General features: G+C 49.6%; 1 protein-coding gene across 11 annotated transcripts in view; it reads left to right on the top strand.

Moving 5' to 3' along the window:
* Nucleotides 1-12,009, top strand: part of RPH3AL (rabphilin 3A like (without C2 domains)) — a 142,589-nt gene that overhangs the window by 22,381 nt on the left and 108,199 nt on the right. For 2 of the 11 annotated variants that reach the window (XM_014827036.3, XM_014827034.3), the window contains exon 1: nucleotides 2,672-2,798. The exons of 8 other annotated variants lie outside the window; for them this stretch is intronic. The gene's annotated coding sequence lies outside the window, so the exon portion shown is untranslated. Of the gene's footprint in view, nucleotides 1-2,671; nucleotides 2,799-4,744; nucleotides 4,769-12,009 lie in introns of those variants that run through there. One more of the 11 variants, XM_070482641.1, reaches the window with a different exon arrangement.

Below are 12,009 nucleotides of genomic sequence, written 5' to 3'. Positions count from 1 at the left end.
TTCGGCACCTGCTTTCCTATTTGCACCCACTGGGTGAGGTTCTGACCGCCGAGTGAGGAGATGCAGGCCGATGGGGTTTGTTGCTCATGACTCCTGGATCATAGGATGAGGTACGCACTCCCTGCCTATTCCTGCCGAAGGTCCTCCAGTCAGCGTGCAAGGCTGTTCATTCTAGTTGCTCTAGGCCAGAAGACCAGCCATCCTGGGGTGGTCAGAGGTGGGCAGTGGAGCCTGGAAGACAGGCCTGGGTCCAGGATGACCTCGGGCAGCTTCGGGCATCCCTGGGGGCATGAACAAGCGGGTCAACTTCCTGTGGTCTGGGTGAATGTCGAGGGAGCAGCTCACTCATGGTGACAGACGGGGAAGCTGCCACACCACCCCGGGGCTGTAGAAGGAACCCACAGGGGAGGGGCGCCCTCTGGACATGTGGCTGCTGCAGAGGAGCCAAAGTTGGCCTGGGAATGAACGCTGGGGGCTTCACAGGAAAGCGGCTCCCACCCTGACTTCTCCAGGCCAGCCGACTGCTGGCACAGGCCTCTGAAGGGCCAGTCGGGCATGGACCAGGAAGCTCACTTTTGGGGCGTTTCTGTTAAGATGTCAGGCTCCTTCAGGTTGGTATGCATGGTGTGTTCCCACTCCTTCCATTCCTGGACCATTGATTGCAAACGACAAAGACCCAACTCAAACTAGCTTAAGGGAAAAACTTGGGAATGAAAATGGTATGGCTGGATCCAGTGACTGACAATGCCATCAGGATTATTTACCTCCATCTCTCAGCTCCACTCGGCTTCTTTCTCAGGTTATTTCCAGGTGGCAGCAAGACGGCCATCAGCCATCCCAAATCAACATTGTTCCCACAGCTTGCTGTCACGGAGAAAGAGCGTATTTCTCAGTAACTCTGGTGAGAGCCAGGGGAGGACTCCGTACACTGGGCCTGGGTCACATGCCCAGCCCTGAGCCCCACATTCTGCCCAGGGGTGGGGATATTCTGATTGGTCGGCCCCAGTCACATTCACCATGAGGAAAAGGAAGGAGGCGCCCGTTTCTCCCACCCAGCAGGACTGGGCGTGATTTCCTTGGCCCAGAGGAGGAATCATTCTCAAGGAAAGGCATGCTGGGCAGACAAATGTCTGCCCATGATGGAAGGCCAGCAGAGGCCTGGGGCTTGGCTCATGGGCACAGCTATCTGGGGTCGAGGCAGTTTCCCGGGCGCCGGCTGCACAGCAGCGCAGAGCATGCTGTGTTGTGCAGAGTGTGCACACTCAGGCCTCTTCCCATCCCCAGGTCTGGGCCATCCTGGACCTTCCAACCAAGCTGGTCTCACCTGTGCAGCAAACCGCTGGGAGCACGTGGAAACCAGCCTCTGCCACCGTGGTGGTCCCAGGGCTTTGTCCAAGCTCAGCTCCACCCCTGACACCTCTTGTCACAGCTCTTTGGCTCCGGTTCCTGGATCCACAAATCTGCCTGTGATGTCTGCTTTTGGCCCCTGTCCCTGCTGAGGTTTGAGTCTCTCTTTTGGATGCTTGACTCAGCTCAAGGCTCAGCTTGGTTTTGGTGTCACCTGCACTTTGCAGCCTGTGGCCCTGCCAGGGGAACGACAAAGTGGCCAGGCTGGACCTGGCACAGGCAGCTCCTCTCCTCCATTGCTGCTCCTGAACTCAGAGCACACGCTTGGCATGAAGGAGCAGCTGGTTCCCAGCACACCTGGCGTTGTGGCAGCTGTTTTCCACAAACTCAGAGACAACTTGTGTCACATTCTCCCATTTGATACAATCGGTATCGCATCGGTGCTTCTCAACATTTTTGGCTACAGAACCTTTTCTTCAAATGAAGTCTTCCCTGAAAGTCCAATAACTGAGGCCGACAAGAGCTGAGTTGCTCCCCGTTGGGGTGGACCACTCCCCTTTTATTCCCCCTCCAATTCCACATCAGCAGCCCTGAAGAGGTGCATGACACCCGTAGGGCCCCTTGGAACCCACTTTGAGAACCTCTTTGTGATTCTGTCCATTCGTCCCTCTCAGTATCATCTGCTTTTGTTCCCCATGGGGCATAGGTTGCTGGATGTGGTGTTTTTCTTAACCACCACAATGTTTGTTTCTGTCATTAGCTTGCTTGCACTGTGCAAAGGACAAGGAGATCCTTGTCATCGTTCTTCTCACTGCAGGCAGGCATCGGGGTGTAATGCTCCCCAGCTACTCAGGTGCTCGTCATTATCCTTGGCCTCCTCCAGCTGCATTTGGGAGGCTGTTCCATCTACAGTGTTGGTCAAGTTATCTGTGCCTCAGTTTACCTTCTTCCTGGGGAACCATACCCAATTAGGTGTCCCACCCCGGCAGGTGAGGCTTCAGAAAGTTATGAGATGCTGACATCATGTGCATGACCACTACGTGGAATGAATATTTCGGATACCTGTCCATGGAATGTATCCTTTCTAACAAAAAAATCCTTGAAATTCATTAATGTGGGCCAGACTAAAGAAACAACATCCAAAAGAATGCACACGTTCCCAAGGGAAGCCTCCCTCCAATAGGCAGTGTCCTGTGTCTGTCCAGCTTGAGCAGACTGCAGCAGATGGGCCGCGGGCTGGCCTCGGCCAGGCTTCCGTCCGCCCACGAGAATCCAGGCCTGGGTTTGGCTCCAGCTGGGCCTCCCGTCGGCTGCCACTTATTGACTTAAGTCTGGGTGATTCAGATCTTCATCAGGGTCGCCCCTGACAACGGTAGTGGGAGGGAGCGTGACCTCCTCCCGTCTGGGGCGCCAGCAGGGCAGAGCTCAGGCGAGGCCCCCCTTGGTTCCTGGTAGGTGTTTTGGGGTCTCTGGCTCTGAGGGGACAGAAAGATAACTTTGTATTTCCCAGAGCTGGGGGCCCACTTCATCCAGGGGTTTTCCCAGCGCTTCGCCCCCTCCCAGGGAAGGGTGTGTGTCTGTGCTGCGAGAGTGTCTGGTTAATGGTTGACAGGGGACTGGCCTTTCCAGCCTCCCCGGGTCCTGCTGCTTCAGGGGAAGAGGCAGCAGGGGTCAGAGAAGAACGGGAGCCTCCTCGGCACCCCCTGGACGGTTGTCACCCTTCCTGTACCCTGGCCCCAGTGGACAGGGTTGATTGGGGGCCGAGGGGGTGTGTGCTATGCAGAAAGTTGAGCAGCAGATGGGCCAAGGACCGGGTGGAGCATGAGGCCATGTTAATGCACCTGAGCAACCTGGAACATTCTGTGTGATAAACGTTCTTATCACATGTCATGCTGTGTGTAGGCACTGGAAGAGGGGTGCCGGCTCTGTGCCCCCAAGTGCTCACGTTGGGGATCTGCCAGGGCAAGACCAAGACAAGTCCCCAGATAACTGTGTGACAGGGCCAGAGAAACCAAGGGCCACGAGGAGGGAAATAAAGGGCCAAGGCAGCGTTTCTTAGAAGGTGAAGGGATTTTAAGTATGTTCTGTAGTAATATTAAGTATATGATACAGACAAGCATTTAAAACATTTTAATATTATGTATTTATTCACATGTATATTAGAACTTTGTTTTCTTCAGTTGCCTTGGGTTTTTTTTTTTTTTCTGGTAAGGAAGATTGGCCCTGAGCTAACATCTATTGCCAATCCTCCTCTTTCTGCTTGAGGAAGACTGGCCCTGAGCTAACATCCATGCCAGTCTTCCTCTATTTTGTATGTGGGACGCCGCTGCAGCATAGCTTGATGAGCAGTGCATAGGTCTGCGCCTAGGATCTGAACCCACGAACCCTGGGCCACCGAAGTGGAGCATGCGAGCTTAACTGCTACACCACTGGGCCAGCCCCCAGTTGCCTTCTGTTTATGGCAAATGATATGGTTTTCTATTTATGGTGGAGATACAAAGTTTCCTTTGAAAGTAAATTTAAGTAAAAGAGTGAGTTGACTTAAAGAAAAATATTAAGTAAAGAAGAGTACAGGGTCCATGTGGGGAGGGCAGGCAGCATGGGAATGCCTGAGGTTTGGGAACAATGGGCTAGAGGAATTCAGACAGGAAAGGAAAGGGCTCCTGGAGGGGTTGGGCGGGTAGAGGGGAAATAGGATCCAGGTGGAGATGAGAGAGGGTGAATCTGTACTTACAGGTCCAGGAAAGTGTGTGCAGATCTTGGTATAATCCATTTCGGTTGCAGTGTATAAATCCCCTGTGGAGATGGGAGGGTGAGCTTGGACTATATTGTAGAGGACCATGAATCCCAGGGTGCAGACTCTGAACTTAATTCAGGGGGCAGTGGGAGCCATTGAAGGTGCTTGAGGAAGGGCGTGGTTCATGACTGTCTTTGAAGAGACTCATTTGTAGTGGGTACCAGGACTGGATGCAGGATGACCAGTCAGGACCTAAGAGGGTATTAAGAGGCCATGGCTGAGGACAAGCTGCCCAGCCACCCAGTTGTTCTCCCTCTGTCTCTGGCAGGCAGCCCAGAGACGTTGGAGAGAGGCAGGTCTGGGGTGGATGAGCCACGCCCCGGTCTCTCTGCGGGGAGGCAATGGGAGCCTGGCAGAGGTGCAGGTCAGAGGTTGTGCATGGAGGCCTGGAGGGGAGAGGCCTGCCTCTCCCACCTGAGCCCAGTGGCCTGTTCCTGGTGTCTCTGGCCGAGCATGGAATGTTCTGGGGGAAGTGGGTGGGGTCGGCTGAAGGAAGCTCCTTCTGGTCCTGAGCACCGCATTCCTGCAGGAGGAGGAAGTGCCCGGTTTCCTGCCCTCCAGCTCCCCAGGGCAGCCTGGCGACGTTTCATTCATCAGCAGAGCCTGCCGCCCGTCTCGGCACAGGTTTTTTTAACTCTCCCACTTCTTCCTTCTAGTGCAGAGGAGTTCACCAGGAGTTCAGAATCAGGTTTGGTTTAAAAAACAGGAGTTTTTTGGTTTTGGATTTTTTGAAGACCTACTATGTGTCAGGGACCGTGTGTGGAACTTCTGCTCTGTTATCAGAGTTCACCCTGGACAAAACCTGTTGGAAGGTATTATTCCCTCCATTGTGCAGAAAAAGAAACAGGGTGTGGAGAAAGCTAACTAGTCCCACATTATAGTCGGTTACCTACAGAGCCTGACTCCAGACTCGCACGCTGGTACTGTCTGTAGGAGCGACTGTGGACAAGATACATCACCTGGGAGAAATCATAGCACACTGTCCATGTTCCCCTGTCTGGGTGTGGGGCTGCACCCTGCAGCGTGCTGGGGCGCATCTGGAAGGTGGGGGTGCTGAACACCCGACAGCGTTGTGGCAGGGTTTCCGTGAGTTATGAGACGGCTAAGGTGCTATACACGTGTTCGCCGCTGTTACTGCTCTTATGACATCAAACTCGAGTTTGTGTAGTCCTGAACACTGATTTTACTGGAAGACGTTTTGGGGAGGGTATCCCTTAGGGTCGGGGAGAAGCATTGTTTTAATTTTAAAATAATTAATAGGTATGGGATAGAATGGGCAGATCTGACCTTGGAGACATTTTGCCTTTGGGCTGGCTGTTTCTGGCCGCACCGGGATGCCGGGGGGGATGTGGGGAGGGGTGGGGGGTGCACTCTCCTCTGTTATTAGCCTTACTGTGGTGAAAGCCTGAGACTCAAGCTGCCCTTTGCTGTTTCGAGGCTCCCAGGTGGTCCCAGGTCTCTTGTCTCACCTGTGCAAGGTTGGTGCCCAGGACCTTAACTAGCCGTTCTCTGAAGAGTTCACTTTCCAGCTCCACAGAATCAGAGAGGCCTCTTACTTTCCGGCAATTCTACCCAGACGACTCTCTTCCTGGAATGCCTGCCAGATGCCTGCCAAGCCCCTGCCTTTTCCTTTCAGCCCTCCGCCAGACTCTCTTCCTCTTTGAAGCCATCTGGGATTGCTGCAGAGAGAAATCCTGACTGCGTCTGCTCTTTGCTCCCCTGTCCTTTGCACAGTCCCAGAATTTATTAGAGTCATTGTCTGCTTCAGTCAGGATTCATCCCGCTCATGTGCAAACCGCACTGGGTATCAGGGCGAACAAAAGAGGTGGCCCCCCCTCCCTGTGGACCTTAGGGAGATTAACAAGTAAACAAAGAAATAAATGCACACGTTCAAACTGTGATACATGCAATGAAGAAAATGAATCCTTTCAGTCTTCTGCCCGAGGCTGTGTCCCCGCCTGGGCCGTGTGCTGGGGACAGAGCGGATGTTCGTACAATAAAGGCTTGAACAGTCTGCACGTTCCTTCTGGGCGCGATGAGATCAGATCTTGAATCGACACAACGTTTCGGAGGATGTGACACGTTATACAAATGTAATATTAGTAGCGCAAGACTCTTTCTCATCGATGAAGATTAGGGTAGAATTTTTTTCTCTGTAGAAGAAAATTCAAATTTTTTCCCCCATTGTATTGGGGTAATGTTTGACTTTTTTTTTAAGTTTTAGGTTTACAGAAAAAATTGAGTGAAAAGTACAGAGTTCCTACTTACTCCCCTAACCTGCCCAGTTTACCGTTATTAAGGTCTTGCGTTGATGTGGTACATTTGTTACAATTGATGAGCCAGTACTGATACATTATTAATAAGTGAAGTCCACAGTTTACATTAGGGGTCACGCTTGGTGGTGCACATTCTATGGGTTCTGACAAATGTATAATGACAGGTATCCACCATTATAGTATTGTCCAGAATAATAGTTTCACCGCCCCCAGAGTCCCCTGGGTTCCACCTAGTCATCTTTCCTTCTCTCCCCTGGAATCGGTGATCTTTTTGCTGTCTCCATAATTTTGCCTTTTCCAGGGAGTCGTAGAGTTGGGATCACACAGTAGACGGCCTTTCACGTTGGCGTGTTTCACTTAGCGGTATGTGTTTAAGGTTCCTCCATGTCTTTTCGTGGTTTGATAGCTCATTTTTATTGAATTTTATCCCATTGTTTGGATATACCACAGTTTGTTTGTCTGTTCATCTGCTGAAGGACATCTTGGTTGCTTCCACGTTTTGGGAATAATGAATAAAGCTGCTGTACACATTAGCGTGCCAGTTTTCAGTGTGAAAGTAAGTTTTCAGTTCATTTGAGTAGACGCCGAGGAATGGAATTGCTGGATCCTATGGTAACAGTATGTTTGGTTTTGTAAGATACTGCCTTCCAACGTGGCTGTACCATCTTGCAATATATGAGAGCTCCTGTTGCTCCACATCCTTGTCAGCGTTTGATGTTGTCAGTGTTCTGGATTTTGGCCGTTCTAATAGGTGTGTAGTGGCATCTCATTGTTATCTTAATTTGTGATTTCTTAGTGACATATGATTGAGCATCTTTTCATATACTTATTTGCCATCTCTATAGCTTCTTCAGTGAGGCATCTGTTCAGATCTTTTGCTCGTTTTTTAAGTGGGTTGTTTGTTTTCTTTTCTTTTTTTTTAATGAGGAAGATTAGCCCTGAGCTAACGTCTGCCACCAATCCTCCTCTTTTTTTGCTGAGGAAGATTGGCCCCAAGATAACATCTGTGCCCATCTTCTTCTACTTTATGTGTGGGATGCCTATCACAGCATGGCCTGGTAAGCGGTGCGTAGGTCCGCACCTGGGATCTGAAGTGGTGAAACCCTGGGCCGCTGAAGCAGAGCACATGAACTTAACCACTCAGGCACGGGGCCAGCCCCAGTTTTCTTATTTTTGAAAAAGTAGTGTTTCTCCCATTTAGAATCTTATTCCTTGTCTCTGATTTATCTGAAAGGACAGGGAAAAAGGATTTATGTGTGTATGTGGGAATGATTATCATGGGAAAAGGCTCCCAAACACACATAGTTCTGTTTAGCAAAGAGTACGGTTTGGTGTCGAGAAGTTGGGATACCCTTGAAATGAAGAGCTGGAGCTTGGAATTCAAATCCTGGGCTTGGTCAGTTACTAGCTGTGTGACTTTTGGCACATCATTCACTTCTCTGATCCTCCATTTGCTCAGCTGTAAAATGGGGCTGTTAAAACCAGCTGTGCAAAATAAAGGACATGGTTCTGTAAAGTGCTTGGCACCAAGCGTGACAAAGAGTAGATGCTCAGTAAATGATGGTTCTTCTAATACGTCGTTTCACTTCTCCTATGTGACCTTCTGTGTTTCCTTTGTGTCCTAGTCTTTGAGACCCCAGAGCCCACTAGAATCCCATTTGTCCTTACAGTGTTAATCTGGGGTGTGCGCGCATATGGGAAGCATGCCATGCCAGCAGGCACCCACTTCTCAGCCTCAGCCTTTCCCCGGCCTCCCCTCACTTCCCTTGTTGGGAGCCCTGGACTCGTTCTACTTGCCTCTTCTTGGTCACTCCTGCCGCCAGCCACGTCCCCTGGGCTGCTGTTTCTCCAAGCCTGGCTACGAGTGTAGACACTCCAGCTACTCCCCATTCTGACTTCCCTGAACCACAGGCCTGTCTTGTTTGAGGGAGTGAGGCAAAGTCAGAGAGGCAGGAAGGTGACCAGGTTGACGGAGTCCACCCAGCAGTGGCTTTAGACTGGCCAGCTCCTGGCTCCTTTAGAGATGGGCCTTGCGGTTAGTTCCTGACATGGCCTCACCAACAGGCCCCCCACCCCTCTCAGGAAGGCCATATGGCCTTTCCCTCATGCTGGTTTCTCTTCCCAGTAGATATACCTTCTGCTCGCCAGGGCTCTGCCCTGCCCAGAAGTGACGCCTTCTGGGCATTTCCCACAATACGGAATGGAAGGCCCAGAAACTGCCCACATTTGCTGTGGACTGCCTGGAGACAGGGCTGTGCCTTCTAAGGTTTATACAGCTGTCGGGAAAGTGGCAGGACTGGCCGTAGGTAGAGGGTGGATTCTGCAAAACCATTTCTCCCTCCCGCCAGAGAAGCGGCCGTTGAGTCGTTATGATCGCGGTGGGGAGGGGAGATGTATTGTCCTGTTATGAACTGACCTCCTAGGTTGTTGAGAGAGTCAAATGAATCAATACGGGTAAAATGCTTGGAGCAGAACTCACACGCGTGCAGTGTTAAATAGGATGTCGGCTGGTGTCACCACCATCAACTCCGACTCTTTTCCCAGGGCACGCCCCTCCCACTCGCTCACCCACCTCCCACCTCCCCACTCCAAACTCCTTCACTTCCCTCAGGGGAGCTCAGGGGCTTGAAAGTGCATTTTGGAAGAGGGCAATCCTTACCCCAAAGCAATGACCTGTTAGCTCAATTTAGTACAACAGCGTTCATTGAGGCCTCTAGCTGTGCTCTTCTGGGTCCCAGGAATTCCAAGGCTAATAATACTGACAGTGGTGATGATGGTGCTAGTGATGATGACAATGATTGTGATGATGATGGTGGTGGTGGTGGATGATGACAATGCTGACAATGATGGTAATGGTGATGACAATGATAGTGATGATTGTGGTGGTAATAATGACAATGGTGACAATGATGGTAATGGTGATGACAATGATAGTGATGATGGTGGTGGTGGTGGTGGTGGATGATAACAATGGTGACAATGATGGTGATGATGGTGATGGTGGTGGTGATGATGATGATTGTGACAATGATGGTGATAGTGATGATGATAGTGATGGTGGTGGTGATGACGATGGTGGCAATGATGGTGATGATGATAGTGATGATTGTGGTGGTGATGATAACGATGGTGACAGTGATGCTGATGGTGATGATAATAGTGATGATGGTGGTGGTGGTGGTGGAAGATGATGACGATAGTGATGATGGTGATGGTGGTGGTGGTGGAAGATGATGACGATGATGAGCATGGCAGCCCTGCACTGAGAGTGTGCAGTGTTACGGGTCCCGTGCTGGGCATGTTCCCTGTACCATCTAAATCAGGGTTTTTGAAACTTGGCACTTTGACATTTTCGGCTGGATAATTTTATGCTGTGGAGCTGTACTGTGCATTGTAGGGTGTTTAGCAGTATCCTGGCCCGTACCCAGTAGGTTGTAACTGGTGGCACCCCCCAGTATGTCTCCAGACATTGCTAAATGTCCCTTGGGAGACAAAGTCACCCTGATTCAGAACCACTGATCTAATTTATTCTTCCCAACAGCCTCAGGAGGCAGCTACTCATTTTCCAGATGAGGCAACTAAGGCTTAGAGAAATAAAGGAAGTTGTCCAAGGTCACTGAGCTCATAATCCAAGAGCCAGAATGCAAACCCCAGATACCTGGTCCAAAGAACAGACTTGTAACCACTGCCCTTTATCAGTCGGCAGGAGAGGAGAATTCATCTGCCCCTTGGCAGGACCACCTGGGGCATGTGACCAGGCTAGGGCCTGCTTGGTCAGCCTGGGCATCCGTTGTTGGATTCATTTGGGGCTGATAAAAACAGCGGCTGCTGCCCGTTCTCTGACTCGGTTTGAACCTGGAGTGCTGAATGTATTTATGTGGAGACTGTCTCTACAGGCCCCAGGCCTTTGCCATAACAAGGAGGTCCCACTGCTTCTCCTTCCTTTAGGCAGCCCTATTGCCCGCGGACACCTGTGGGGAGGAGCAACAGGAGTAGGCATGTTTTTCTGCAAATGGGGCCTCCCAAGTTCATTGTCTGTCTGCTTCCACTGAGGCTGTGAATCTGGGTTAACGTCTGAATGGCCAAAGTACTCATTTGTAATTTTACTTTTTTTTACAATAATTTATTATGAAAAATTTAAAATATAAAGCAAAGTTGAAAGAATTGCACAGTGAACACCTACATACCCAGCACTTAGATTCTGTTATTAACGTTTTACTACTCTCCTATTTCCATTTTCCGGAACCCAGGTCAGTATCGTCTTAGCTGGTGGGTCAGTGAGCACACTGTGAATTCTCCATGAGGAGAATCCATTAATAACGTAAACAGTGGTAATGAGCCAAAGATGGTCTTCATTAACCAGGCTGATGGGGGAGGCAAAGGGTCGTGGATGTCCCTACTCACTGTTAGAGTAAAACTAGTTAATACTAAGTGAATTGGAAAGTTATTTTAAAATGTCATCCAGTACTTAATCCATATCATCTTAGAGAATGGAAATAATACAAGTGCAACAATTTCAAACAACGTCATATAAATCGCCTACCACAAAGAAGGCCACGTCTGTGAAATTCTAAATTGTTGTCCTCTCTGTTCCTTTGGTGGAGCCCTCCTTTGTCTCAGGAGTAAGTGAAGACCCTGGCAGACACTCTCACCCCTTGCTCAGCTACTGCTGCTCTCTCCAGCCCAGAGTGCATGGGGCAGGGGGACCTACAGTGACATCCTGAGCCCCCCCGCCTTTCCTGAGTGGGCATCAGCTACTGCTTCAGGCAAAGAGGGGATGTTCCGTCCTATGAGGCCCCATCATATTACACAGCCCTTGGTGTAAGTGATTCCCAACAGTAGACACCTTTAATACAAAGTTGGTGTTTTAATTATGCAAATTTTAGAACCTTTTTATTTTGAAATAATTTTAGACTTACGTAAAAGTTGCAAAAATGCTTCAGAGAGTTCCTGTGTACCCTTCATCCTGGTTGTCCTAACAGCTTATGTAACAATGTGATTGCTCCTCATTTTTTCCTTATCTTTCAAGACCTTCACATTTTTGAAGAGTACTGGTCAGTTATGTTATAGAATGTCCCTCAGTTTGGGTTTGTCTGATATTTTTTCATGATCAGAGTGCGGTCGTGCATTTCTGGTAAGAATCTCACAGCGGTGATGTTGCATCCTTCTCAGGGCATCATATCGGGAGGTACATGATGTCCGTATGTCTTGTCACTGGTGATATTAGTCTTGATCACTTGGTGAAGGTAGTGTCTGCCTGGTTTCTGCCCTGTAAAGTTACTATTTTTCCCTTTGTAATGAATAAATATCCTGGGGGAGATACTTTGAGACTATGCAAATATCCTGCTTCTTCTCAAACTTTTGCCTCCTAATTTTAGTATCCGTCCACAGATCTTTCCTGTGATGGTTCTTCCTGCGGTCTTTTAATGTCGATTCTTCTGTTTCCTTCATTCCTTCGTTTATTGATTGGAGCTCTTCTGTAAGAAAGAGCTGTCCCCTCTCTCTATTTATTCGATTGTTTATATCAGAAGGACTCATAAATATTTATTTTATCTTTTGGGTTATAATCCAATACTATTGTTATTTTTT

Source organism: Equus asinus, chromosome 13 (genome assembly GCF_041296235.1).
Source record: "Equus asinus isolate D_3611 breed Donkey chromosome 13, EquAss-T2T_v2, whole genome shotgun sequence".
NCBI lineage: Eukaryota > Metazoa > Chordata > Mammalia > Perissodactyla > Equidae > Equus > Equus asinus.
This window is presented reverse-complemented; position numbering and strand designations above follow the sequence as displayed.